General features: G+C 48.1%; 1 long non-coding RNA gene across 1 annotated transcript in view; it reads left to right on the forward strand.

Moving 5' to 3' along the window:
• Nucleotides 1-22726, forward strand: part of LOC135057678 (uncharacterized) — a 211838-nt gene extending 189112 nt beyond the window's left edge. Inside the window, exon 4 of the long non-coding RNA XR_010244295.1 lies at nt 22678-22726. This is a non-coding gene — a long non-coding RNA (uncharacterized LOC135057678). The remainder of the gene's footprint in view (nt 1-22677) is intronic.
• Nucleotides 22727-23852: the final 1126 nt, after the last annotated feature.

Here is a 23852-nt window from a genome sequence, read left to right on the forward strand (position 1 = left end):
CTGCTCAGGCTCAGGCCAGTGTGCTGCATCATCTATTATCTATATATAATATTATATATATCTGTCTGACTGCTCAGCTCACACAGCTTATAATTGTGGGGGAGACTGGGGAGCACTACTGCAGTGCCAGTTATAGGTTATAGCAGGAGCCAGGAGTACATAATATAATCCGTTCTCTGCCTGAAAAAAGCGATACACAGCACACAGTGACTCAGTCACATACCATATCTGTGTGCACTGCTCAGGCTCAGGCCAGTGTGCTGCATCATCTATTATCTATATATAATATTATATATATCTGTCTGACTGCTCAGCTCACACAGCTTATAATTGTGGGGGAGACTGGGGAGCACTACTGCAGTGCCAGTTATAGGTTATAGCAGGAGCCAGGAGTACATAATATATTATATAGTGAGTGACCACCAGACACACAGTGCAGTTTATTTAATATATCCGTTCTCTGCCTGAAAAAAGCGATACACACAGTGACTCAGTCAGTCACATACCATATCTGTGTGCACTGCTCAGGCTCAGGCCAGTGTGCTGCATCATCTATATATATTATATATCTGTCTGACTGCTCAGCTCACACAGCTTATAATTGTGGGGGAGACTGGGGAGCACTACTGCAGTGCCAGTTATAGGTTATAGCAGGAGCCAGGAGTACATAATATTATATTAAAATTAAACAGTGCACACTTTTGCTGCAGGAGTGCCACTGCCAGTGTGACTAGTGACCAGTGACCTGACCACCAGTATATAATATTAGTAGTATACTATCTCTTTATCAACCAGTCTATATTAGCAGCAGACACAGTACAGTGCGGTAGTTCACGGCTGTGGCTACCTCTGTGTCGGCACTCGGCAGCCCGTCCATAATTGTATATACCACCTAACCGTGGTTTTTTTTTCTTTCTTTATACATACATACTAGTTACGAGTATACTATCTCTTTATCAACCAGTCTATATATTAGCAGCAGACACAGTACAGTGCGGTAGTTCACGGCTGTGGCTACCTCTGTGTCGGCACTCGGCAGCCCGTCCATAATTGTATATACCACCTAACCGTGGTTTTTTTTTCTTTCTTTATACATACATACTAGTTACGAGTATACTATCTCTTTATCAACCAGTCTATATATTAGCAGCAGACACAGTACAGTGCGGTAGTTCACGGCTGTGGCTACCTCTGTGTCGGCACTCGGCAGCCCGTCCATAATTGTATATACCACCTAACCGTGGGTTTTTTTTCATTCTTTATACATACATACTAGTTACGAGTATACTATCTCTTTATCAACCAGTCTATATTAGCAGCAGACACAGTACAGTGCGGTAGTTCACGGCTGTGGCTACCTCTGTGTCGGCACTCGGCAGCCCGTCCATAATTGTATATACCACCTAACCGTGGTTTTTTTTTCTTTCTTTATACATACATACTAGTTACGAGTATACTATCTCTTTATCAACCAGTCTATATATTAGCAGCAGACACAGTACAGTGCGGTAGTTCACGGCTGTGGCTACCTCTGTGTCGGCACTCGGCAGCCCGTCCATAATTGTATATACCACCTAACCGTGGTTTTTTTTTCTTTCTTTATACATACATACTAGTTACGAGTATACTATCTCTTTATCAACCAGTCTATATATTAGCAGCAGACACAGTACAGTGCGGTAGTTCACGGCTGTGGCTACCTCTGTGTCGGCACTCGGCAGCCCGTCCATAATTGTATATACCACCTAACCGTGGTTTTTTTTCTTTCTTTATACATACATACTAGTTACGAGTATACTATCTCTTTATCAACCAGTCTATATATTAGCAGCAGACACAGTACAGTGCGGTAGTTCACGGCTGTGGCTACCTCTGTGTCGGCACTCGGCAGCCCGTCCATAATTGTATATACCACCTAACCGTGGTTTTTTTTTCTTTCTTTATACATACATACTAGTTACGAGTATACTATCTCTTTATCAACCAGTCTATATATTAGCAGCAGACACAGTACAGTGCGGTAGTTCACGGCTGTGGCTACCTCTGTGTCGGCACTCGGCAGCCCGTCCATAATTGTATATACCACCTAACCGTGGTTTTTTTTTCTTTCTTTATACATACATACTAGTTACGAGTATACTATCTCTTTATCAACCAGTCTATATATTAGCAGCAGACACAGTACAGTGCGGTAGTTCACGGCTGTGGCTACCTCTGTGTCGGCACTCGGCAGCCCGTCCATAATTGTATATACCACCTAACCGTGGTTTTTTTTTCTTTCTTTATACATACATACTAGTTACGAGTATACTATCTCTTTATCAACCAGTCTATATTAGCAGCAGACACAGTACAGTGCGGTAGTTCACGGCTGTGGCTACCTCTGTGTCGGCACTCGGCAGCCCGTCCATAATTGTATACTTGTATCCAATCCATCCATCTCCATTGTTTACCTGAGGTGCCTTTTAGTTGTGCCTATTAAAATATGGAGAACAAAAATGTTGAGGTTCCAAAATTAGGGAAAGATCAAGATCCACTTCCACCTCGTGCTGAAGCTGCTGCCACTAGTCATGGCCGAGACGATGAAATGCCAGCAACGTCGTCTGCCAAGGCCGATGCCCAATGGCATAGTACAGAGCATGTCAAAACCAAAACACCAAATATCAGTAAAAAAAGGACTCCAAAACCTAAAATAAAATTGTCGTAGGAGAAGCGTAAACTTGCCAATATGCCATTTACCACACGGAGTGGCAAGGAACGGCTGAGGCCCTGGCCTATGTTCATGGCTAGTGGTTCAGCTTCACATGAGGATGGAAGCACTCAGCCTCTCGCTAGAAAACTGAAAAGACTCAAGCTGGCAAAAGGCAAAGCACCGCAAAGAACTGTGCGTTCTTTGAAATCCCAAATCCACAAGGAGAGTCCAATTGTGTCGGTTGCGATGCCTGACCTTCCCAACACTGGACGTGAAGAGCATGCGCCTTCCACCATTTGCACGCCCCCTGCAAGTGCTGGAAGGAGCACCCGCAGTCCAGTTCCTGATAGTCAGATTGAAGATGTCAGTGTTGAAGTACACCAGGATGAGGAGGATATGGGTGTTGCTGGCGCTGGGGAGGAAATTGACCAGGAGGATTCTGATGGTGAGGTGGTTTGTTTAAGTCAGGCACCCGGGGAGACACCTGTTGTCCGTGGGAGGAATATGGCCGTTGACATGCCAGGTGAAAATACCAAAAAAATCAGCTCTTCGGTGTGGAGGTATTTCACCAGAAATGCGGACAACAGGTGTCAAGCCGTGTGTTCCCTTTGTCAAGCTGTAATAAGTAGGGGTAAGGACGTTAACCACCTCGGAACATCCTCCCTTATACGTCACCTGCAGCGCATTCATAATAAGTCAGTGACAAGTTCAAAAACTTTGGGTGACAGCGGAAGCAGTCCACTGACCAGTAAATCCCTTCCTCTTGTAACCAAGCTCACGCAAACCACCCCACCAACTCCCTCAGTGTCAATTTCCTCCTTCCCCAGGAATGCCAATAGTCCTGCAGGCCATGTCACTGGCAATTCTGACGAGTCCTCTCCTGCCTGGGATTCCTCCAATGCATCCTTGCGTGTAACGCCTACTGCTGCTGGCGCTGCTGTTGTTGCCGCTGGGAGTCGATGGTCATCCCAGAGGGGAAGTCGTAAGCCCACTTGTACTACTTCCAGTAAGCAATTGACTGTTCAACAGTCCTTTGCGAGGAAGATGAAATATCACAGCAGTCATCCTACTGCAAAGCGGATAACTGAGGCCTTGGCATCCTGGGTGGTGAGAAACGTGGTTCCGGTATCCATCATTACTGCAGAGCCAACTAGAGACTTGTTGGAGGTACTGTGTCCCCGGTACCAAATACCATCTAGGTTCCATTTCTCTAGGCAGGCGATACCGAAAATGTACACAGACCTCAGAAAAAGAGTCACCAGTGTCCTAAAAAATGCAGCTGTACCCAATGTCCACTTAACCACGGACATGTGGACAAGTGGAGCAGGGCAGGGTCAGGACTATATGACTGTGACAGCCCACTGGGTAGATGTATGGACTCCCGCCGCAAGAACAGCAGCGGCGGCACCAGTAGCAGCATCTCGCAAACGCCAACTCTTTCCTAGGCAGGCTACGCTTTGTATCACCGCTTTCCAGAATACGCACACAGCTGAAAACCTCTTACGGCAACTGAGGAAGATCATCGCGGAATGGCTTACCCCAAATGGACTCTCCTGTGGATTTGTGGCATCGGACAACGCCAGCAATATTGTGTGTGCATTAAATCTGGGCCAATTCCAGCACGTCCCATGTTTTGCACATACCTTGAATTTGGTGGTGCAGAATTTTTTAAAAAACGACAGGGGCGTGCAAGAGATGCTGTCGGTGGCCAGAAGAATTGCGGGACACTTTCGGCGTACAGGCACCACGTACAGAAAACTGGAGCACCACCAAAAACTACTGAACCTGCCCTGCCATCATCTGAAGCAAGAAGTGGTAACGAGGTGGAATTCAACCCTCTATATGCTTCAGAGGTTGGAGGAGCAGCAAAAGGCCATTCAAGCCTATACAATTGAGCACGATATAGTAGGTGGAATGCACCTGTCTCAAGTGCAGTGGAGAATGATTTCAACGTTGTGCAAGGTTCTGATGCCCTTTGAACTTGCCACACGTGAAGTCAGTTCAGACACTGCCAGCCTGAGTCAGGTCATTCCCCTCATCAGGCTTTTGCAGAAGAAGCTGGAGGCATTGAAGGAGGAGCTAACACGGAGCGATTCCGCTAGGCATGTGGGACTTGTGGATGCAGCCCTTAATTCGCTTAACAAGGATTCACGGGTGGTCAATCTGTTGAAATCAGAGCACTACATTTTGGCCACCGTGCTCGATCCTAGATTTAAAGCCTACCTTGGATCTCTCTTTCCGGCAGACACAGGTCTGCTGGGGTTGAAAGACCTGCTGGTGACAAAATTGTCAAGTCAAGCGGAACGCGACCTGTCAACATCTCCTCCTTCACATTCTCCCGCAACTGGGGGTGCGAGGAAAAGGCTCTGAATTCCGAGCCCACCCGCTGGCGGTGATGCAGGGCAGTCTGGAGCGACTGCTGATGCTGACATCTGGTCCGGACTGAAGGACCTGACAACGATTACGGACATATCGTCTACTGTCACTGCATATGATTCTCTCAACATTGATAGAATGGTGGAGGATTATATGAGTGACCGCATCCAAGTAGGCACGTCACACAGTCCGTACTTATACTGGCAGGAAAAAGAGGCAATTTGGAGGCCCTTGCACAAACTGGCTTTATTCTACCTAAGTTGCCCTCCCACAAGTGTGTACTCCGAAAGAGTGTTTAGTGCCGCCGCTCACCTTGTCAGCAATCGGCGTACGAGGTTACATCCAGAAAATGTGGAGAAGATGATGTTCATTAAAATGAATTATAATCAATTCCTCCGCGGAGACATTGACCAGCAGCAATTGCCTCCACAAAGTACACAGGGAGCTGAGATGGTGGATTCCAGTGGGGACGAATTGATAATCTGTGAGGAGGGGGATGTACACGGTGATATATCGGAGGGTGAAGATGAGGTGGACATCTTGCCTCTGTAGAGCCAGTTTGTGCAAGGAGAGATTAATTGCTTCTTTTTTGGGGGGGGTCCAAACCAACCCGTCATATCAGTCACAGTCGTGTGGCAGACCCTGTCACTGAAATGATGGGTTGGTTAAAGTGTGCATGTCCTGTTTTGTTTATACAACATAAGGGTGGGTGGGAGGGCCCAAGGACAATTCCATCTTGCACCTCTTTTTTCTTTTCTTTTTCTTTGCATCATGTGCTGATTGGGGAGGGTTTTTTGGAAGGGACATCCTGCGTGACACTGCAGTGCCACTCCTAGATGGGCCCGGTGTTTGTGTCGGCCACTAGGGTCGCTAATCTTACTCACACAGTCAGCTACCTCATTGCGCCTCTTTTTTTCTTTGCGTCATGTGCTGTTTGGGGAGGGTTTTTTGGAAGGGACATCCTGCGTGACACTGCAGTGCCACTCCTAGATGGGCCCGGTGTTTGTGTCGGCCACTAGGGTCGCTAATCTTACTCACACAGCTACCTCATTGCGCCTCTTTTTTTCTTTGCGTCATGTGCTGTTTGGGGAGGGTTTTTTGGAAGGGACATCCTGCGTGACACTGCAGTGCCACTCCTAGATGGGCCCGGTGTTTGTGTCGGCCACTAGGGTCGCTAATCTTACTCACACAGTCAGCTACCTCATTGCGCCTCTTTTTTTCTTTGCGTCATGTGCTGTTTGGGGAGGGTTTTTTGGAAGGGCCATCCTGCGTGACACTGCAGTGCCACTCCTAGATGGGCCCAGTGTTTGTGTCGGCCACTAGGGTCGCTAATCTTACTCACACAGCTACCTCATTGCGCCTCTTTTTTTCTTTGCGTCATGTGCTGTTTGGGGAGGGTTTTTTGGAAGGGCCATCCTGCGTGACACTGCAGTGCCACTCCTAGATGGGCCCGGTGTTTGTGTCGGCCACTAGGGTCGCTAATCTTACTCACACAGCTACCTCATTGCGCCTCTTTTTTTCTTTGCGTCATGTGCTGTTTGGGGAGGGTTTTTTGGAAGGGACATCCTGCGTGACACTGCAGTGCCACTCCTAGATGGGCCCGGTGTTTGTGTCGGCCACTAGGGTCGCTTATCTTACTCACACAGCGACCTCGGTGCAAATTTTAGGACTAAAAATAATATTGTGAGGTGTGAGGTATTCAGAATAGACTGAAAATGAGTGTAAATTATGGTTTTTGAGGTTAATAATACTTTGGGATCAAAATGACCCCCAAATTCTATGATTTAAGCTGTTTTTTAGTGTTTTTGGAAAAAAACACCCGAATCCAAAACACACCCGAATCCGACAAAAAAAATTCGGTGAGGTTTTGCCAAAACGCGTTCGAACCCAAAACACGGCCGCGGAACCGAACCCAAAACCAAAACACAAAACCCGAAAAATTTCAGGCGCTCATCTCTACTTTTCACGTGAAAAGTCCGTTATCACTGCTAATTGAATATGGCCCTTAATGATCCATGTGGACTACGATTGGAACGGTAATCTGTGCCGAGCAAAGCAGCAGCGGAGCGAAGCACCTTGCCCGAAGCATGGCGAGTGAAGCAAGCCATGTGAGGGGATACGGTGCACTAATTGGGGATCCCGGTCACTGTATGAAGAAAAAAAAAACTCATGTCGACCTTTACCACGTCGACGTAAAGACCATGTCGACATAGAGACCCTGTCGACCTAGTTACTGTCGACCAATAGTGGTCGACCTAGACACTGTCGACCTAGTTACTATCTACCTTCCGTACCACACCCGACTGGATTAGTAAAGGTTGCCTCACCACTATGCCAGGCCAGTCACTGCAGAACTGCGCATACCTGAGCTTGCCAGTCAGTGTAACTAAAACCCCCTCAGCTTCACTAATGTGGAAGAAAAATAAATATTAAAATTAGATTTAAAATAATAGATTAAAAAAAAATCTAAAACCCTTAATTCTTCAATAATCTACAGATGATATTATAACAGAACGGGTACTGCTGTGGTGAAAGTGACATTGTGCTACTTGCTAAATAGACTTCTCCTTGGAAAGAGGTAGCAGTGCTATTACCAGTGGGAATCCTTTGTTATATTGTGTCAAACTAAAATAAAAAACTGGTTCAAAAGGTATACTTGCCTACTTTTGAAAAAGCATTTCAGGGAGATTGTGAAATTAACACCTATACTGTAAGTGTGGACGTGTACTGCTGCATCTGAAAGGCGTGTCATGTAAATGACTTACATCAAAACGTAAATGAGCCCCAAAGTTAGTATACTGTATATACATATACTGTAAGTGGCCATGAGAAACCTTATTTAAAATGAATGTAGCCATAGGGATCTGTGCCTTATAACCAGTGCCATATTAAGGTCCACATGGGCCTGGAGCTGAAATTTATAATGGGCCTATTGTGTGTTGTGAAGTGGGTGTGATTAGCACCACAGAGAATTTCTTCCTGCATGGTCAGGTGGGTGTGGTGGCATAGTACATCACTGCACTTCCTCCCTACACTACATCTTCACTATATAACTACTGTACTACACTACATCTCTGCACTACGGGGCAGATGAGGATAGGATGTGATAAATTCGACAGCAATAATTGAATACATCGCAAGGATATATCAATTATCGCATACAGGGACAGATCTTGTGAGAAAGTTCTGTCCCTGCAAATCCAGTTACCACAATTCTCAGGGTATACCTTCAGATTGTACAACACGTCTTTGCCCTGGTCTCTAGAGGTAGGAGAAGTTTAGAAATAGGCAGTACAGACAGGATAGGGGGAAAGGAGGGGTTGGCCTGAGAGTGGGGATGGGGAAGATAAAAGGGGGCAGTGGGGTAAAGGAACAGGAAGAGTGCAGACTTGGTCTTGGGGATAAAAGGGACTACTTTGGATGTCTACCTACTCACCACAGCGCATCAGTCCAGGGGTGACTGGCTTATTCACATTACACCGCACAATAGTGTCCGTTAGTCACATTATGCACACAGTAGTATCCGTTATTGACATTACACTGCAAAATAGAGCCCTTTATACACGTTACACCACACAGTAGAAACCCTTATAACGTTACACCACAGAAGAGCCCCAAATACACATTATGCCATGGTAGAGCCCCTTACGCATTACTCCACAGTAGAGCCGCCTATACACGTTTTGTCAGGTAGAGCCCCTTATATATAGTATGCCAAGTACAGCCCCTAAATCCCCTTACTCCACAGTAAAGCCCTCATTCCTACTTATCATCATGCCCCCCCCCCCACACACACACAATCTCTGTGACTGAAGGCAGGGTGGGGCCAGTCACTGTCAGATGCATGCACTAAACTGCACCTGTTGCTGCTGGGGGCTGGGCTCACCAACCTACCCTGCTGCTGGACGGTGGACCTCTGAAAGAAAAACTCGACTCCTTCTGCTGCAGCCTGCTGTTCGGTGACTCAGTGCCTGCCAGTAGCTGTGGGTCAGCCTCAGTGTCCTCCTCTCCCTCCTGCCCAAACCATGTGGCTCTTTTTGTGGTGCAGGGCACTGTAGGTGCCATCTCTCCCAGAAGACGCTGTGGATATGGAAAGGGAAGCCGGGAGAGGCGGAACTTGACGATGGACAGGAAACTGCAGCACTGCCGGCTACCTACGTGCTGGGCGCTGCAGCTAGGAAGCGGTGGGTAGACGGACAATTCTAGTGGCGTGGCCATGCAGGTGTTGTCAGCGGCTCTGTGCGCACAATGCATATGCGCTGTGTGCTAGGCACTGCTTGCACAGCGCTACTTACAGCCCTGCCCTAACACAGACTACTGACCTGAACTTCTCATCCTGTTCATGGCTCCCCTGCACGACTCATGTCAGGCATTCTGATTTCTACATGATGAAACTGCTACGCTTGCTCCATCAGGCACTGCTGCAGAAGTAACCTCTTTTCTTCACAGTCGGTGAGAGGTGCAGGTGGCGAGAGGGGTGGAAGCACAGGTGGTGAAGCGAGTAGAGCCACAGGTGGGGAGGGAGGCAGAGATACATTTGAAGAGGGAGGCGGATGCGTAGATGGAGGGAAGGCAGTGGCACAGGTGGAGAGGAAGGTAGAGATACAGGTGGGGAGGGAGGCAGAGATGCATTTGGAGACGGAGGTGAAAGTGCAGATGAAGAGGAGGCAGAGACACAGGTGGGGCCGGGGATAGAGATACAGCTTAGAGGGGGAGAAGCATAGGTGGTGAACGGTGCAGACACAGGTGGGGAGGGGGTACAGATACAGGTTGGTGAGGGGGGGGGGAGCACAGGTGGTGAAGGGGCAGACACAGGTGGGGAGGGAATAAGAGATTGGAGAAGGGGGGACTAAAGCGCAGGTGGCGAAGGGGGCAGACACAGGTGGGGAGGGGGTAGAGATGCAGATTGGAGAAGGGGGAGTAAAGCGCAGGTGGCGAAGGGGGCAGACACAGGTGGGGAGGGGGTAGAGATGCAGATTGGAGAAGGGGGGTAAAGTGCAGGTAGTGTAAGAGGGTGGCGGTGCGTGTAATGCCTGCTGCCGTGCAGGTGTAGGTTCACCACTTACCAGGCGCCGCACTCTCTCACCTTCAGGTTCCCGGAACCTTCAACGGACCTGGAATTCTTCAGTCGGACCCGGACACGATGACCTAGGAGGAAGGAGATTGCTGAGTGCCGTCCTCCTGACTGTGGACCGAAACGCCCTCCGGAACAGAGTAGGATAGCGCTTTCGGGCTAGGTGAGGGTCATCCCAGGCGTACGCCTCAGAGCCCGAATTTTACCTATTGGCACTCTTGCACCAAGTGGAAATTCTACCTTGCACCGGTGTGCAAGGCTCACCGCTCGCCCTGAAGGAAGGGAGACAGATAGGGACAAACACAGAAGGAACACACAGACAGATGTTACTCACCGTCCTACGTCTTGTACTCCGATCTTCTCCACTTACAGGTCCCTGTAAGGAGGCAAAGAGAGAAACAGCCGTGCAGGGTCTCACTCTAACCTAGTGTGCGTCCGCTACACTAACTACATAAACAAAGCCCTCAAACTGGCTCAAGTGTGGGTGGTGCAACACAAACTATGCACAAATTTAACACAACAAATTTGCCCTGCACGGTAACAATACACATAACATCATCAGAGTACAACATCCAACGGTGCTATTCCTTTATATCCCTACCTGCACTCTGGGGGGGGGTGGGGGGGGTGGACTGGACCTAGTGCCCAGTGCCACTCGTATCCACCTTCGGGGGAAAACCTCTTATTTGTTGGGCCTAACGCCCCTAACTGCACACAGGCCCGAGGCCTGACTTTATCCCTAGGGCCTAGCGCCCGCCTAACTTGTCGCCCGTTGGATGACCTGGGCCTACTGCCCTGGGTCACCTTATAACCCTAAGCCAAAATGAACTAGGGCCTAATGCCCTCTAATGCTTCCCAGGCCTAGTGCCTAATCTTGCCTCCGGGCCTAGTGCCCGCCTACCGTGATAGTGAGGTGGCTTGGGCTTAACGCCCAAACCACCAAATCGAAGGATGACCCCCAAACTCCGATCAGGACCACGGGCCGGGGGGGTACCCCGACTACACGCGCCCACGGACCCGGAGGGCCCGATCAAACGTACCCACGGACCGTGAGGGCCCGACTAACTGCCCACAGGCCGGAAGGGCCTGACTGTGCCCACGGGCCTAATGCCCGAACACCCGGTGGTCTAGGGAGGAAAGAGGGGAGGGGGGAGAGTAGCCTCAGAGGCCTCACCTGATCCGGGGGTCTCCGGCGCCCTCTTCTGCCGCTGACCCGTCCTGGCCAGCGGCGCCGCCTCCGCTCCTCAGCGTCCAGCCGCCGCTGGACATCTTCTTTCCTCTGGAGCTCGACGTCTTCTGGCCTCTTCAACGGCCACCGGAGCTCTTCTTCCCGCGGCCGACGTCTTCTCTCCCGTGCCGACTTCCTTCTCCGGGTCCCGGCCGCTTCTTCTTCTTCCGCGCGCTTTTCGTCTCCTCTTCCCGCCCGGCGTCTGACGTCAGACACCGGGGGCGGGGCCTGTGACGCGGCGAGCGCCGATTGGCTCGCTGCGCCCGCTTCTGATTGGCCGGCACCCCGCGAGCCGCGATTGGTTTTGCGGACGGCGCCGGATTTCAAATCCCGCCGCCGCTGTAAGTCTGGTGCAGGGAAAAGTCTAATCCCTGCACCGGACACTCGCCGCCGTTGTACACCCAGCGCTGGGGACAGACAAGCTGCCCCAGCGCTGTCCACCCGTGCGCTCTGCAGGGGACACAGATCCCCTGCACCCTGCAGTGCTGATGTGCCCTGGGACACAGGGCACATCTCCACAGTAGTGAAGGGGTCAGACGCAGGTGGGGAGGGGGTAGAGATGCTGGTTGGAGAAGGGGTCAGACACAGGTGGGGAGGGGGTAGAGATGCAGATTGGAGAAGGGGGGTAAAGTGCAGGTAGTGAAGGGGTCAGACACAGGTGGGGAGGGGGTAGAGATGCTGGTTGGAGAAGGGGTCAGACACAGGTGGGGAGGGGGTAGAGATGCAGATTGGAGAAGGGGGGTAAAGTGCAGGTAGTGAAGGGGTCAGACAAAGGTGGGGAGGGGGTAGAGATGCTGGTTGGAGAAGGGGGGTAAAGTGCAGGTAGTGAAGGGGTCAGACACAGGTGGGAAGGGGGTAGAGATGCTGGTTGGAGAAGGGGGGTAAAGTGCAGGTGGTGAAGGGGTCAGACACAGGTGGGGAAGGGGTAGAGATGCAGTTTGGAGGGGGAGTAAAGCACAGGGGGAGAGGGGGGCAGAGATACAGGTGGGGAGGGAGGCAGAGATGCATTTGGAGAGGGAGCAGAGGAATAGATTGTAAAAGAAGCACTGGCACAGGTGTAAAGGGGCAGAAACATAGGGGTAAAAGAGCATCAGGGGACAGAAGGAGGAGCAGAAATGGGGTCAGAGGGCGCAGCATGTGCACAGGAAGAGCTGTGACATTGTGGGAACTGCTGCAGTGTGAGTCACCTGTGTTTCATCTTCCCCGGATTCCCCACTGGCCAATCAAGCTGCTTAAAGAGTGGCTTCATAAGCCCTGACAGAAGCTGAGAATCTGACGGGTCCAGGAGGCAGAGCTTAGGTCCGTCTTGAAGGCGGAGCTAAGGACGGTTCCAGGAGGCGGGGCTTCAGGCGGGTCCTGGAGGAGGGGCTTCGGACGGTCCGAGAGCCGGAGCTAATCTGCCAGCTTCGGGAGTTGCTGCATCGGTCGGGTCCAGGGTCGGTGCTTCGGCTGGCCCTGAGTCTGATGTAGGACAGTAGGAGGGGCTTCTGTCAGCCAGCTAGGGACAGGAATATTTAGGGCAGGGGATGTTATCAGGTGGCTGGGAGTGGAGTGAGCTGGGCTGGTGACACTGACTACATTGCAGGGGATCCTGTGGGCCTGTTTTCAATGGGGGGCCTGGAGCTGCAGCTCCATCCGCCCCATTGTTAATCCGGCCCTGCTTATAACCAATGCAGGGAAATGGCACTGATGATCACATTTGAATGTATATATCTCTAATTTATCTTTTTCCAAGAATGTAACAGCTACATAATGGGGGTAAGGTAAAATAAGGGAGATTGCTGGCCTATTCAGGGAGTTTGCTGCTATTTCAGGGAGTCTCCTGCAGAATGAGGGAGGGTAGGCAACTCTGTCAAAAGGGTCAATAGGGCTGTTTGCCCGTTGATAAATCTGCCAGTAAGTGCTAATACAGACATCAAATGAAGCAACACCAAGCACCCTAGTCAGTTACTCTGATAGGTAATGGGAAGTGTGTAGATTCAGGAAAAGGATTGTACTATGAATGCAATACAGATCTATTAATGTGCAAGGTTTTTCACATGGCGGGGTTGATTTAATTTAGGCCATATGTATTGAAACCCAATTTCATCTGTGTAAAACTGATGGGAAAATACATTTGTAATATCACTAGTCTGAAATCGTAATTAGTCTTTAAACTTCTGATGTGTTTTTTCTGTTAACAAAATTAAAGGTACAGAACTGAGGTCCCACTAATGCATTTGGGGCCTGATTCATGTTTTTAAGTAAAGCAAATTATTAAGCAACTGAACAAAACCATGTTGCACTGCAGGGGGGGTGGGGGCAGATATAACATGTGCAGAGATATTTAGATTTTGGGTGGGTTATATTTTTTCTGTGCAGGGTAAATATTGCCTGTTTTTTTTACACTGCAATTCAGATTTGAGTTTGAACACACCACACCCAAAGCTAACTCTCTCTGCACATGTCATATCTGCCCCCCCCCCCCCCCCCGCAGTGCAACATTGTTTTGCCCAGATGCTTGAAAATTTGCTTGACTTATATATATATATGAATCATAGTGATGTGCACCTGAAATTTTTCGGGTTTTGTGTTTTGGTTTTGGGTTCGGTTCCGTGGCCGTGTTTTGGGTTCGAACGCGTTTTGGCAAAACCTCACCGAATTTTTTTTGTCGGATTCGGGTGTGTTTTGGATTCGGGTGTTTTTTTCAAAAAACCCTAAAAAAAAGCTTAAATCATAGAATTTGGGGGTCATTTTGATCCCATAGTATTATTAACCTCAATAACCATAATTTCCACTCATTTTCAGTCTATTCTGAACACCTCACACCTCACAATATTATTTTTAGTCCTAAAATTTGCACCGAGGTCGCTGGATGGCTAAGCTAAGCGACACAAGTGGCCGACACAAACACCTGGCCCATCTAGGAGTGGCACTGCAGTGTCAGGCAGGATGGCACTTCAAAAAAATAGTCCCCAAACAGCACATGATGCAAAGAAAAAAAGAGGCGCCCCAAGGTCGCTGTGTGACTAAGCTAAGCGACACAAGTGGCCGACACAAACACCTGGCCCATCTAGGAGTGGCACTGCAGTGTCAGACAGGATGGCACTTCAAAAAAATTGTCCCCAAACAGCACATGATGCAAAGAAAAAAAGAGGCGCACCAAGGTCGCTGTGTGACTAAGCTAAGCGACACAAGTGGCCGACACAAACACCTGGCCCATCTAGGAGTGGCACTGCAGTGTCAGACAGGATGGCACTTAAAAAAATAGTCCACAAACAGCACATGATGCAAAGAAAAAAAGAGCTGCACCAAAGTCGTTGTGTGACTAAGCTAAGCGACCCAAGTGGCCGACACAAACACCTGGCCCATCTAGGAGTGGCACTGCAGTGTCACGCAGGATGGCCCTTCAAAAAAATACTCCCCAAACAGCACATGACGCAAAGAAAAAAAGAGGCGCAATGAGGTAGCTGTGTGACGACTAAGCTAAGCGACCCTAGTGGCCGACACAAACACCTGGCCCATCTAGGAGTGGCACTGCAGTGTCAGACAGGATGGCACTTAAAAAAATAGTCCCCAAACAGCACATGATGCAAAGAAAAAAAGAGCTGCACCAAAGTCGTTGTGTGACTAAGCTAAGCGACCCTAGTGGCCGACACAAACACCTGGCCCATCTAGGAGTGGCACTGCAGTGTCACGCAGGATGGCCCTTCCAAAAAATACTCCCCAAACAGCACATGACGCAAAGAAAAAAAGAGGCGCAATGAGGTAGCTGTGTGACGACTAAGCTAAGCGACCCAAGTGGCCGACACAAACACCTGGCCCATCTAGGAGTGGCACTGCAGTGTCAGACAGGATGGCACTTAAAAAAATAGTCCCCAAACAGCACATGATGCAAAGAAAAAAAGAGCTTCACCAAAGTCGTTGTGTGACTAAGCTAAGCGACCCTAGTGGCCGACACAAACACCTGGCCCATCTAGGAGTGGCACTGCAGTGTCACGCAGGATGGCCCTTCCAAAAAATACTCCCCAAACAGCACATGACGCAAAGAAAAAAAGAGGCGCAATGAGGTAGCTGTGTGACGACTAAGCTAAGCGACACTAGTGGCCGGCACAAACACCTGGCCCATCTAGGAGTGGCACTGCAGTGTCACGCAGGATGGCCCTTCCAAAAAATACTCCCCAAACAGCACATGATGCAAAGAAAAAAAGAGGCGCAATGAGGTAGCTGTGTGACGACTAAGCTAAGCGACCCTAGTGGCCGACACAAACACCTGGCCCATCTAGGAGTGGCACTGCAGTGTCAGACAGGATGGCACTTAAAAAAATACTCCCCAAACAGCACATGACGCAAAGAAAAATGAAAGAAAAAAGAGGTGCAAGATGGAATTGTCCTTGGGCCCTCCCACCCACCCTTATGTTGTAAAAACAGGACATGCACACTTTAACGAACCCATAATTTCAGCGACAGGGTCTGCCACACGACTGTGACTGAAATGACTGGTTGGTTTGGGCCCCCACCAAAAAAGAAGCAATCAATCTCTCCTTGCACAAACTGGCTCTACAGAGGCAAGATGTCCACCTCATCATCATCGTCCGATTCATCACCCCTTTCACTGTGTACATCCCCCTCCTCACAGATTATTAATTCGTCCCCACTGGAATCCACCATCCCAGGTCCCCGTGTACTTTCTGGAGGCAATTGCTGCTGGTGAATGTCTCCATGGAGGAATTGATTATAATTCATTTTAATGAACATCATCTTCTCCACATTTTCTGGATGTAACCTCGTACGCCGATTGCTGACAAGGTGAGCGGCGGCACTAAACACTCTTTCGGAGTACACACTGGAGGGAGGGCAACTTAGGTAGAATAAAGCCAGTTTCTGCAAGGGCCTCCAAATTGCCTCTTTTTCCTGCCAGTATACGTACGGCCTGCCTGACGTGCCTACTTGGATGCGGTCACTCATATAATCCTCCACCATTCTTTCAATGGTGAGAGAATCATATGCAGTGACAGTAGACGACATGTCAGTAATCGTTGGCAGGTCCTTCAGTCCGGACCAGATGTCAGCATCAGCAGTCGCTCCAGACTGCCCTGCATCACCGCCAGCGGGTGGGCTCGGAATTCGTAGCCTTTTCCTCGCACCCCCAGTTGCGGGAGAATGTGAAGGAGGAGATGTTGACGGGTCGCGTTCCGCTTGACTTGACAATTTTCTCACCAGCAGTTCTTTGAACCTCTGCAGACTTGTGTCTGCCGGAAAGAGAGCTCCAACGTAGGTTTTAAATCTAGGATCGAGCACGGTGGCCAAAATGTAGTGCTCTGATTTCAACAGATTGACCACCCGTGAATTCTGGTTAAGCGAATGAAGGGCTCCATCCACAAGTCCCACATGCCTAGAGGAATCGCTCTGTTTTAGCTACTCCTTCAATGCCTCCAGCTTCTTCTGCAAAAGCCTGATGAGGGGAATGACCTGACTCAGGCTGGCAGTGTCTGAACTGACTTCACGTGTGGCAAGTTCAAAAGGTTGCAGAACCCTGCACAACGTTGAAATCATTCTCCACTGCGCTTGAGACAGGTGCATTCCACCTCCTTTGCCTATATCGTGGCCAGATGTATAGGCTTGAATGGCCTTTTGCTGCTCCTCCATCCTCTGAAGCATATAGAGGGTTGAATTTCACCTCGTTACCACCTCTTGCTTCAGATGATGGCAGGGCAGGTTCAGGTGTTTTTGGTGGTGCTCCAGTCTTCTGTACGCGGTGCCTGTACGCCGAAAGTGGCCCGCAATTCTTCTGGCCACCGACAGCATCTCTTGCACGCCCCTGTCGTTTTTTAAATAATTCTGCACCACCAAATTCAAGGTATGTGCAAAACATGGGACGTGCTGGAATTTGCCCAGATGTAATGCACGCACAATATTGCTGGCGTTGTCCGATGCCACAAATCCCCAGGAGAGTCCAATTGGGGTAAGCCATTCTGCGATGATCTTCCTCAGTTGCCGTAAGAGGTTTTCAGCTGTGTGCGTATTCTGGAAAGCGGTGATACAAAAAGCGTAGCCTGCCTAGGAACGAGTTGGCGTTTGCGAGATGCTGCTACTGGTGCCGCCGCTGCTGTTCTTGCAGCGGGAGGCAATACATCTACCCAGTGGGCTGTCACAGTCATGTAGTCCTGAGTCTGCCCTGCTCCACTTGTCCACATGTCCGTGGTTAAGTGGACATTGGGTACAACTGCATTTTTTAGGACACTGGTGAGTCTTTTTCTGACGTCCGTGTACATTCTCGGTATCGCCTGCCTAGAGAAGTGGAACCTAGATGGTATTTGGTAACGGGGGCACACTACCTCAAGCAATTGTCTAGTTCCCTGTGAACTAACGGCGGATACTGGACGCACGTCTAATACCAACATAGTTGTCAAGGCCTCAGTTATCCGCTTTGCAACGGGATGACTGCTGTGATATTTCATCTTCCTCGCAAAGGACTGTTGGACAGTCAATTGCTTACTGGAAGTAGTACAAGTGGTCTTCCGACTTCCCCTCTGGGATGACGATCGACTCCCAGCAGCAACAACAGCAGCGCCAGCAGCAGTAGGCGTTACACTCAAGGATGCATCGGAGGATACCCAGGCAGGAGAGGACTCGTCAGACTTGCCAGTGACATGGCCTGCAGGACTATTGGCTTTCCTGGGTAAGGAGGAAATTGACACTGAGGGAGTTGGTGGTGTGGTTTGCGCGAGCTTGGTTACAAGAGGAAGGGATTTACTGGTCAGTGGACTGCTTCCGCTGTCGCCCAAAGTTTTCGAACTTGTCACTGACTTATTATGAATGCGCTGCAGGTGACGTATAAGGGAGGATGTTCCGAGGTGGTTAACTTCCTTACCCCTACTTATTACAGCTTGACAAAGGCAACACACGGCTTGACACCAGTTGTCCGCATTTCTGTTGAAATAATTCCACACTGAAGAGCTGATTTTTTTTGTATTTTGACCAGGCATGTCAATGGCCATATTCCTCCCACGGACAACAGGTGTCTCCCCGGGTGCCTGACTTAAACAAACCACCTCACCATCAGAATCCTCCTTGTCAATTTCCTCCCCAGCGCCAGCAACACCCATATCTTCATCCTGGTGTACTTCAACAGTGACATCTTCAATTTGACTATCAGGAACTGGAATTGCGGGTGCTCCTTCCAGCACTTGCAGGGGGCGTGCAAATGGTGGAAGGCGCAAGCTCTTCCCGTCCAGTGTTGGGAAGGTCAGGCATCGCAACCGACACAATTGGACTCTCCTTTGGGATTTGGGATTTCGAAGAACGCACAGTTCTTTGCTGTGCTTTTGCCGCAAGTCTTTTCTTTTTTCTAGCGAGAGGATGAGTGCTTCCATCCTCATGTGAAGCTGAACCACTAGCCATGAACATAGGCCAGGGCCTCAGCCGTTCCTTGCCACTCCGTGTCGTAAATGGCATATTGGCAAGTTTACGCTTCTCCTCAGACGCTTTTAATTTTGATTTTTGGGTCATTTTTTTACTGATCTTTTGTGTTTTGGATTTTACATGCTCTGTACTATGACATTGGGCATCGGCCTTGGCAGACGACGTTGATGGCATTTCATCGTCTCGGCCATGACTAGTGGCAGCAGCTTCTGCACGAGGTGGAAGTGGATCTTGATCTTTCCCTATTTTTTTAACCTCCACATTTTTGTTCTCCATATTTTAATGCGCACAACTAAAAGCCACCACAGGTATACAATGTAGATGGATGGATAGTTTAGTATTATATTACTTATGGAGGACGAGTGACTGACGACACAGAGGTAGGTACAGCCGTGGCCTACCGTACTGCTATATATATATATATATAATATACTGTATAATAATAACGGACCTGGTGGACACTGTCAGCAGACTGCTAAACTAGTATGAAGAAAGAAAAAAAACACCACAGGTAGGTATACAATGTAGATGGATGGATAGTAAGTATAGTATTATATTACTTATGGACGACGAGTGCACTGACGACACAGAGGTAGGTACAGCCGTGGCCTACCGTACCGCTTATATATATAATATACTGTATATAACGGACCTGGTGGACACTGTCAGCAGACTGCTAAACTAGTATGAAGGAAAAAAAAACCACCACAGGTAGGTATACAATGTAGATGGATGGATAGTAAGTATAGTATTATATTACTTATGGACGACGAGTGCACTGACGACACAGAGGTAGGTACAGCCGTGGCCTACCGTACTGCTTATATATATATAATATACAGTATATAACGGACCTGGTGGACACTGTCAGCAGACTGCTAAACTAGTATGAAGAAAAAAAAAACCACAACAGGTAGGTATACAATGTAGATGGATGGATAGTATAGTATTATATTACTTATGGACGACGAGTGCACTGACGACACAGAGGTAGGTACAGCCGTGGCCTACCGTACTGCTTATATATATAATATACTGTATATAACGGACCTGGTGGACACTGTCAGCAGACTGCTAAACTAGTATGAAGAAAAAAAAACCCACCACAGGTAGGTATACAATGTAGATGGATGGATAGTATAGTATTATATTACTTATGGACGACGAGTGCACTGACGACACAGAGGTAGGTACAGCCGTGGCCTACCGTACTGCTTATATATATAATATACTGTATATAACGGACCTGGTGGACACTGTCAGCAGACTGCTAAACTAGTATGAAGAAAAAAAAAAACACCACAGGTAGGTATACAATGTAGATGGATGGATAGTAAGTATAGTATTATATTACTTATGGACGACGAGTGCACTGACGACACAGAGGTAGGTACAGCCGTGGCCTACCGTACTGCTTATATATATAATATACTGTATATAACGGACCTGGTGGACACTGTCAGCAGACTGCTAAACTAGTATGAAGAAAGAAAAAAAAACACCACAGGAGTGTTTTTCAGGCAGACAAACGTATACTGGACTGGTGGTCACTGTCAGCAAAACTGTGCACTGTACTCCTGCTATAACTGCTCCCCAGTCCCCACAATTAGGCAGTGTGAGCAGTGCACTCAGCACAGATATATCATGCAGCAGTGCAGCACACTGAGCACAGATATGGTGGAGCGTTTTTTTCAGACAGAGAAACAAAGGATTAAACTAACTCACTGGTGGTAAACCCTGCACTGTACTCCCTAACAGCTGCTCCCCGTCCCCAATCCTCCCCACATAACTAAGTCACTCAGTTTACTTTGTTCTTTTCTAATATAACGGAGATGACGCCAGCCACGTCCTCTCCCTATCAATCTCAATGCACGTGTGAAAATGGCGGCGACGCGCGTCTCCTTATATAGAATCCGAATCTCGCGAGAATCCGACAGCGGGATGATGACGTTCGGGCGCGCTCGGGTTAACCGAGCAAGGCGGAAGGATCCGAGTCGCTCGGACCCGTGTAAAAAAAAGGTGAAGTTCGGGCGGGTCGGATCCCGAGGACCCGAACCCGCTCATCACTAATGAATCAGGCCGTTGGTACAAAAGAGGAAGCACCTGCTGTCTATATAGAGTTCTCATCTCCTAGGTAACCTATATTTTCAGATGATATTATCTATACAGCAGGTGACACGTCATAAAACATACTAATCCACTTCTTTTTTACTAATGTTTTCAGCAATTAAAGTGTTAAAAAACATATTATTATTATTAGGCAGGCTGCATGTCAAGGTAATATGCCTGAGAAACATGCTCTGTTTCCTTTACAATACACCTTTCTGGGTAACACACACTCCTTCATAATCCACAACACACAGTACAATCAATGCAGTGCAAAACACCCCAGGCAAATCAGGCCTGATCATTATTGAAAGCTATGTAAAATTATACACTGTTTTAGGTTACATGTAAAAATGATACATTGTAATAAGAAAGAGTCTGTCAAGAAGGGAACTACTTACATGTGTGTGTGTGTGTGTGTGTGTGTGTGTGTGTGTGTGTGTGTGTGTGTGTGTGTGTGTGTGTGTGTATATATATATATATATATATCGCTGAGATATAAGGTGAAAAAGGCACATTTACTGTAGCATTCAATGTTTATAGAGGAAATATAGCTTTAGTTCTACATTCAAAACAACTTCATTTTCCCACATCCTCTATGACGTCCTCTGTGATGTCCTCTGTGAGGCAGAGATCAGGTCTCACCCTAAACCAGGCATGTCCAAACTGCGGCCCTCCAGATGTTGTGAAACTACACATCCCAGCATGCCCTGACACAGCTTTAGCATTCTCTGACAGCAAAACTGTGTCAGGGCATGCTGGGATATGTAGTTTCACAACAGCTGGAGGGCCGCAGTTTGGACATGCCTGCCCTAAACTGAAATTAGGATACATTATATCAACACACCATCCAGTTGTTGTGTATCTGGGCATACTTCCACAACTATACTAAATATAATTAACATTATAAAAAATGTAGGTGGCTATGGGGCCTATTTGTTACATTTGTGTCGTCAATCTTACTAAAACAAACACAATATTTATATATGGGAGCAATTTATCAAGGAGGTATCACTGCAGATAATATCAGAGCAAGCTTGGGACTGTGGAAATGCTAGATTTACCAAACACCTAAACCACAGGTTCTCAAACTCGGTCCTCAGGACCCCACACAGTGCATGTTTTGCAGGTCTCCTCACAGAATCACAAGTGAAATAATTAGCTCCACCTCTGGACCTTTTTAAATGTGTCAGTGAGTAATTAATACACCTGTGCACTTGCTGGGTTACCTGCAAAACATGCACTTTGTGGAGTCCCGAGGACCGAGTTTGAGAACCACTGACCTAAACAAATGAGCAAATTGCCGTGATTTGCAGCATTGTTCAGTGGGGCCTGGAATGAGACTATTTACAACACAATGCCCTCTGCATATCCCACTTGGACCTCTCCTCCAAGAGAGGAGCTGAAGAAAAATGTCAAGTATGGCTAACTATGACAGACTGAAGGATATACTGTGCACAGGGCCATTTTAACTTATATAACACTGGGCAACTGCCCAAGGCCTTGTGATTAGATTCTAAGGACCTTTTTGAATGCAGGTAGAGAATGCTGGCCAGCCACTCTGATCGTGAATTACACAGCTTGCAGCCAAACAGTGATTGGCTGTCAGCATGCTGATTAATGGATGACTTGAGCTAGCCACCAATCAGAGTGCAGCATTTTCTGACTGTACAGCCTTGATGAAAGCAGAAAGAGGGAATTGTGAGTGAAATACATTAGGGATAAAGGTCTATCTGAGAATGAACAGTTAATTTAAAAAAATGCATTCTAAACAAGACAATTGATTTTTTTTTACAGGCTCATTGTACCAGGGTCTCTGTGGGGTGTTCATTTACAGATTAGTGATGTGAGTATGTAACCTTTTTTAAGCTACTGTATACAGGTAAACAGTGTCGGACTGGGGCATGAAGGGCCTACCGGGGGAATGCAGTGTTAGGGGCCCATGCATAGGGGTCTGGCCAGCCACCACGTTGGTTTACATAACCACTGCATGGGCTGGGGCCCTTGATATATATACTGTACAGACAATATTGCTAGTGCATGCATGATAATGTAGCAGATTAATAACAGCAATGCATGCTACAAAAATACACCATAGTCCTGTGCATTAATTTAGAGATGTGCACCGGAAATTTTTCGGGTTTTGTATTTTGGTTTTGGATTCGGTTCCGCGGCCGTGTTTTGGATTCGGACTCGTTTTGCCAAAACCTCCCTGAAATTTTTTTGTCGGATTCGGGTGTGTTTTGGATTCGGGTGTTTTTTTTACAAAAAACCCTCAAAAACAGCTTAAATCATAGAATTTGGGGGTCATTTTGATCTCATAGTATTATTAACCTCAATAACCATAATTTACACTCATTTTCAGTCTATTCTGAACACCTCACACCTCACAATATTATTTTTAGTCCTAAAATTTGCACGAGGTCGCTGGATGGCTAAGCTAAGCGACACAAGTGGCCGACACAAACACCTGGCCCATCTAGGAGTGGCACTGCAGTGTCAGGCAGGATGGCACTTCAAAAAAATAGTCCCCAAACAGCACATGATGCAAAGAAAAAAAGAGACGCACCAAGGTCGCTGTGTGACTAAGCTAAGCGACACAAGTGGCCGACACAAACACCTGGCCCGTCTAGGAGTGGCACTGCAGTGTCAGACAGGATAGCACTTCAAAAAAATAGTCCCCAAACAGCACATGATGCAAAGAAAAAAAGAGACGCACCAAGGTCGCTGTGTGACTAAGCTAAGCGACACAAGTGGCCGACACAAACACCTGGCCCATCTAGGAGTGGCACTGCAGTGTCAGACAGGATGGCAGATTTAAAAAATAGTCCCCAAACAGCACATGATGCAAAGAAAAAAAGAGGTGCAATGAGGTAGCTGTGTGACTAAGCTAAGCGACCCAAGTGGCCGACACAAACACCTGGCTCATCTAGGAGTGGCACTGCAGTTTTCAAGCGAGAGGATGAGTGCTT

Source organism: Pseudophryne corroboree, chromosome 3 (assembly GCF_028390025.1).
Source record: "Pseudophryne corroboree isolate aPseCor3 chromosome 3, aPseCor3.hap2, whole genome shotgun sequence".
Classification (NCBI taxonomy): Eukaryota; Metazoa; Chordata; class Amphibia; order Anura; family Myobatrachidae; genus Pseudophryne; species Pseudophryne corroboree.